The 6,428-nt window shown below is 52.0% G+C and overlaps 1 long non-coding RNA gene across 3 annotated transcripts in view; it reads left to right on the top strand.

The window, feature by feature from the left end:
- Positions 1–2,370: 2,370 nt before the first annotated feature.
- LOC108516087 (uncharacterized) overlaps positions 2,371–6,428 on the top strand; it is a 31,075-nt gene continuing 27,017 nt past the window's right edge. For all 3 annotated transcript variants that reach the window (XR_001881718.1, XR_001881719.1, XR_001881720.1), the window contains exons 1-2: positions 2,371–3,862; positions 4,097–4,252. This is a non-coding gene — a long non-coding RNA (uncharacterized LOC108516087). The remainder of the gene's footprint in view (positions 3,863–4,096; positions 4,253–6,428) is intronic.

Genomic DNA, 6,428 nt, shown 5'->3' with positions numbered 1-6,428 from the left:
CCGGTGGGCGGGGCCTGAAGCTTACCGGCGGCTCCGAAGAGGTGAAAGGTGAAGTGAGCATTGGGAGGAGCTTCCAGTAGGCGCGGCGATGCCGGGAGGAGCCAATGAGGAGGCAGCGTGAGGGGGTGGGCCCAGAGCCGGGGTTGGGGCGTGCGCATTGCGAGCCGGGAGGGACTTCGGAGGCGGTTGTTGGGTAGGATCCCAGTGCCAGTTTCCCGTTTCCCGGAGTTCACCCGCCACTGCGCTGACACTCCGGGCCTCCCTTTGCTCTGGGAACGAGCGTGGGGAGCACTGTTCACCCTCACACCCTGGCTCCAGATCGGCGCGGAGCACTCCATGTTTGCTAAATGAAAATGAAGCCTCGGCGCGAGCGCCAGCCAAACGGCGGCGCAGGTGTTTGAGAAATAACCGCGGAGGCAACCGCTTGGGAAGGTGCCCCCACCCCGACACTGCTTTTCCGGGCGCCGGAGGCGGAGAGGAGAAGGCACTGGGGTCTCCGTCTCAACCAGTGAGTTCTGGTGAAACGGGAAACAAAACCCAGGAAGCAAATGGGACAAAATGTTGGCGGTTTTGATGCTGGATGATGGGCATATGGGCGTGTGTTTTGTACCTTTCTGTTATCTTCAGTTTTCTCAAAACACGAAAAACAGACTAAGAACAGCGTATAGAAAACATTGGGGCACAACTGAAGCTCACAAATGCACACGTCTTCATAACCTGACCGAGGTCCGTGCTGCTGTAGCGCATACCCCCAAGAGCAGAGGTACTGGAAGAGCAGGGGCGGCGTGTTCTTATGGTCCCGGTGCCGGCCCCCAAGCGGGATTTCCGTGGGAGATAGGGCCTGGCTCACCGCTTCAGCACAGCGTAGCCTGGAGTGCAGTTCTGACTGCCAAGATCTGAGGACTGGAGCCCGTGCCCTCCCCAGGATCCCAGAATTAAGAGTCCTTGCCCTCCCCGGGATCCCAGGGCTCGATCCTGTGCCCTTCCCGGGATCCCAGAGAGGGGAGCCCATGCTTTCCCCAGGATTCCAGACTTAGAGCCCGTGCCCTACCCAGGATCCCAGGGCGCGAGTTGGTGGCTTCTCAAGTGGAGTGTTGCCTGCTTGTTACATTAGTGAAAGTAGGACCATTTGAGTAAAGGACCAAACCTTTATTCTTTTGCTTTTCTCCCATTGAAACCATTCAACCCATGCTGATTAACACCTACTGTTTGCCAGTTAATATGCCCCTTGCAGAAAGACGCAGAAAACTAAACCCCAAATGTGGGATGTTGTACAGGACAAATGACTGTGTCAATTAATACCAGTAATTAAGATAATAGTATAATTATGATGATAATATAGTTAATTAGAGCCTGGAGGAAAAAAAAGAAAGTGGAACTGAACTACTAGAGAATAAACGAGCTTAAAAGATGCCATTGAATTGAATGTGTGGAACCTACTTGGATCATGACACAACAAACCAGCTTAAACGAGGCATTTGAGAGATAGGTGGGGGAAATTGGAATATAAACCGGGTATTAGATGAAAACTGGGAGTTATCGATATTTTGGTAGGGAGCAGTAATGGCTGGTGGGTAAAATGTCCTAACCTTCAGAGATGCAAACGGAAGTATTTACAGTAAATTGCCCCTATGTCTGGTATTCACTTTGTACATTCTCCATGAAAAAAAATTCAAGGACAGGTGGAACACAAGTGGCAACTGTTAGTAATGGTTGAAGCTGGGTGATGAATGCCACAGGAGTTATGACGATTTTCTTTTGCATGTGTTTGTAGTTTTCTGCGATATAATTTATTTTATTTTATATATATATATTTTGAGACAGAGTCTCATTCTGTTGCCCAGGCTAGAGTGCAGTGGCGCAATCTCAGCTCTCTGCAAACTCTGCCTCTCGGTTCAAGTGATTCTCATGCCTCAGCCTCCCTAATAGCTGGCACTACAGGTGTGTGCCACCACGCTTGGCTAATTTTTGGTCTTTTTAGTAGAGACGGGGTTTCACCATGTTGCCCAGAGTCGTCTCGAACTCCTGAGTTCAAGCACTCCGGCGTCGTCAGCCTCCCAAAGTGCTAGGATTACAGGTATGAGCCACCACGGCCAGCCTTTTTGCAATAAAATTTAAAACAGTGTCTCGGCCGGGCCCGGTGGCTCACTCCTGTCATCCTGGCACTTTGGGAGGCCGAGGCAGGTGGATCATCAGAGGTCAGGAATTCGAGACCAGCCTGGCCAACATGGTGAAACCCCATTTCTACTAAAAAACAAAACAAAACGAATAGCTGGGCATGGTGGCAGGCACCTGTAATCCCAGCTACTGGGGAGGCTGAGGCAGGAGAATCACTTGAACCCGGGAGGTGGAGGTTGCAGTCAGCTGAGATCTCACCACTGCACTCCAGCCTGGATGACAGCAAGACTCTATCTCAAAAAACAAACAAACAAAACCAAAACAGTATCTCATGCTTCTTATTGGCTGTGACCAAGTAACTTCATTACTTTCAACCTTGATCTGCTCACCTGTAAAACTGAGACCTTATTTGTTGTGAGATTTAAAACACAAACATGTTCATTTCCTTCCTCTTTGGGGCTCAGAAGGAATCAGATGGGCGTCTTGCAGCTCCGAGCCTGATGAAGAATTGTAGCTGCTGTGCCTCAAGACAGATAAGCACAGGTGGTCCCAGTGGGGATGCCACCTTGGGGACTGTGAACCTCCGCTGAGGCCACGCCGTGCCCTGTGTCTGTATCCCGAACTGCGGGATTTCTCTGATCCGCCAGGGAAAGGCCTGCCACCTCGTGGCCGCTTCAGGAACTGCTCCAAAGGCAGTCTGCTCTTGGGAACCTACCTGCTTAGGTAGCTCGCTGAGGTCTGGAACTGCAGCACAGTGCAAGTTATCTTCACGTGGAGGTGAAGCCGCCTGTGTGGAAGACTCTTGGATCAGTCGTCTGAGCACATGTCCAGCAATGGGCATGAGTGGCCTAGCCAGGGACTTGGGGTGCCGGAAGAGCCGACTGTACAGCACGTGGTGCCCCTAGCAAGGATTGGGTGGTGGTTAAAAAGGAAAAAAGGTCATGCAGATGGTCTGACGGCCTGTCGACCGTGGGCGTGGTGCTCATAGCAGCTGAGCACTGCCGGGGTACCAGGCTGTGTGCTGGGTGCTTCAAAGGTGTCCTCTTGTGGATCAGCCCAACTGTGGCGAGGAGGGGACTGGGCTCAGCCAGGTTAGATGTGACTTGCACAAGGTCATGTGGGTGAAAGGAAGGCAGAATTCTTATGTATTTCTCCTGACTGATCCCAGATTTTGCGTCAGGACTGAAGACAGAACCCACATGTGTCCAGCACAGGGTGATTGCTGCCATGAGCGGCATTGCTGTGATCCTTCGGTGAGGGCACGGATTTTCATCCTTGTATTCAACTTTGAAAGAAGCAAATTTAGAAAGATACAAATATGATGGGCATGGCAGACGGAATTCTAAAGGTGGGCCCACTGACTCGTACCCCTGGCTGTTCAGTGAAACACTAGCCTAGATGCTGCTGTGCAGGGACTTTGACGAAGGAATGGAAGTCCCAAGCCATCTGACCTTGAGATCAGAGATGATCTGGTGGGCTTGATCTCCTGAGCCTAATGAAAGCAAGGAGCTTTTCCAGCTGTCAGCAGAAAGGAAGGTCAAATTCAATGTGTGAGAAAGACTGGAATTAACATGTCTGGTTTGAAGGAGGAAGGGGTTGTGTGAGAAGGTGTGTGGGTGACTTATAGGAGCAAGGAGTGGCCCCCAGCCATGGAATGAGGACCCCAGGCCTGCAGCCACCAGGAGCTGGACTTTCGGGGCCACCTGAATGCACCTGGAAGCGGATGCTCCCCCAGAGCCTCCAGGTAAGAGCTCATCCCCGCCACCACCTTGATTTAGACCTTGTAAGACCTGGAGTGGAGAACCCAGTTTAAATCACTTAAGCCATATAATAACCCTGTGGGGCAGGCATTACTTTTTTTCTCCCCATTTTATCTTTATTTTGGACTTTGGTACTCAGAATAGATTCATCATAAACCTTTGGTTCCCATTCTCACCTTCATGCCTGCCTTGTTCTTGGCCTGCTTCTGTTTGTTTAGTTGCTACAATCAACATCCCTGGACCCATCACACAGAAGAAACCAAGGCTCCCAGGTTAAGAGACTTGCCTGGAAAAGCGTTAACTGACAGCTTGGCAGCAGAGCCACCACTCCTTCCCCCTCGCATGCTGGTTCCAAACCGAAAATGATGTTCTGGGTAAGAAAAATAGCAGCATAAGGGGCCACAGACGTTCGAGTTGAAATAATTAGAAATAACTTTTTGCAAAAAGAGCCAGACTTCACAAGAGGTAGTTTAATTGGGATAATGAGTGGCACGGGGAATGAGCAAATGCAAAGTTAATTAACAGTCATTTCCTTGATACTAATCGAAGGAGAAAGATGGCTGTCTGGACCTTGTGGAACCCAGGTGTGACTCAGGTGCCTGCCGTTGGCATAGTCATTTCTTCCCTGTTGCAGCCAGGGCAGCCACAGAGGTGGGCGTGAGGGGGTCCTGGGCTGGCCTGAAGGACAGGGAAGGAAGGAGGAGGCAAACTTCATGGAGCCCGAGGAGATCTTAAAAGCCCATGGAAGTGAGAGCTAAGTGGAATCAAAAGCTGATTAAGTTGTTCCTTAGAAGCCTACTGTGATTTGAGCCCTCCTGTGTGTGGGTCGAATCAGTCATTAGGCAGGAAAAAAGTCAGAACTGTGAAAAGCACTGTGGGTGAGGATTGGTGGGAGGCAGCGTTTCTCATGATCGAAATAATAGATGCTTATAGAAATGTTGGAAACTGAATGGTAGGATCATTTAAGAACATTAGCCTTTCTCCCCTCTGGTTCCCTTCTGCCCCCTGGTTCCTCTCTCTTGCCCCTGTTGAGGAAGTGGGGGGTGGGGCACTCGCTACCTTCCTTTGACCTTGCCCTTGCCCTTGGATTGATCACAAACCCACAACTGGAGCCAAAGGCATCATGAGGTGACAGCTCGGACCGTGTGAGCTGCCGGTGGGCAGAGATGAAGAGAGCCTCTCTGAATCCTGTTCTCTTCATTGGTACAGTGGGCCAGTACACTCGTGTTATTTGTCGCACTTTTTCCAGATGCTTACCGCTGTCAGTGACGTCGGTCACCACCATTGCGGGTGTTCAGGGAGTGGGTGCTATGGAAGGCTTACAGTGTGTGGTGCTTTCTCAGGAGCTGTGCTTGAGGGCAGAGGGGCTCCCTGGGGCCGAGGCTGGGGGTGCTTATAGGCCTCCTGACCCTCTGCCCCTTCCCTTGCCACTAGAGGCCTGGGGGTGGCTGTCAGGAATCTTGGACGCTGATGCAGGGCCCCACAGGACGACATGGGAGCAGCAGGCACACCTGCTGCTACTCTAGTTCCTAAGCCCCTCTGGATAGGGAACCACATCAACAGTAGCTTCAGCCAGAGACGTTTATTTCTCTAATGTGCCAAAGTCCAGGGGTCCGGCAGTCCATGGCTCCCGTGATGGCTCTGTGGCCTCAGGTCATCAGGGACCCAGGCTCCTTCCAAGCCTTCAGCTCTGCCCTCCTCAGGGTGTGGCCTGCACCTCACTGTGAGAGGGGAGCTCCAGGAACATCCCAGACAGGAGGGGGCGGAAGGGCAGGGATGCACTGCAGCTGTCTCCTTATATCCTATTGGCCAAAATGTGGTCGCATGCCACACCTGGCTGCAAAGGATGCTGGGAAATGTAGTCTTTATTCCCAAGGGTCCACTTCCTGCTGACAATTCTGTTCCTGCAGATGACGGGAGAAAGAATGCTTGGGGACACTAGCAACAGCTCCTCCCTAAGCCTCTATGGCCCTTCTACCCCCCTTCCCTGGGCCCCTTCACTATTGGGATCTCATTGCTTTCCCTCAGCAGCCGATGAGACTGGGGGATCTGTTCACTTATCCAACATGTCCATAGTCTCGGGGGTCCGGTGCTTATTCTCCCCACCTCACTGTCAGTAAACTGAGGTGCAGAATGGTAACCTGAGCCATTGTCATCCACAGCCAGCAAGTGCTGGAGCCAGGGTTCGAGCCCAAGTCTGTGCCAGCCCTGCCTGCAGCATCTGCAGTGCAGAGACGTGGCCACATGGGAGCTTCCGTGGCTGCCATAACAGATGAGCACACCGAGGCTGAGAGCAATAAACGTTCCATCTTCTCATGGTTCCGCAGGTCAGAGTCTGAAGTCGGCCTCACTGGGCTAACGTCAAGGTGTTGGCAGGGCTGGCTTCTTCTGGAGGCTTCAGGGGAGAATCTGTTCCCTTGCCTTTTGCAATTTCTAGGTGGTGTGGTACCCATATGCTGTGGCTCATAGCCCCTTCCTCCATTGCTCCAGTCTCTCTCTCCATCCTCATGTGGCCTTCTCCCTGCCCCTCCTGCCCCCTCTCAGTAGGAC

Source organism: Rhinopithecus bieti, unplaced genomic scaffold (assembly GCF_001698545.2).
Source record: "Rhinopithecus bieti isolate Rb0 unplaced genomic scaffold, ASM169854v2 scaffold_35903, whole genome shotgun sequence".
In the NCBI taxonomy this organism is placed as follows: Eukaryota; Metazoa; Chordata; class Mammalia; order Primates; family Cercopithecidae; genus Rhinopithecus; species Rhinopithecus bieti.
This window is presented reverse-complemented; position numbering and strand designations above follow the sequence as displayed.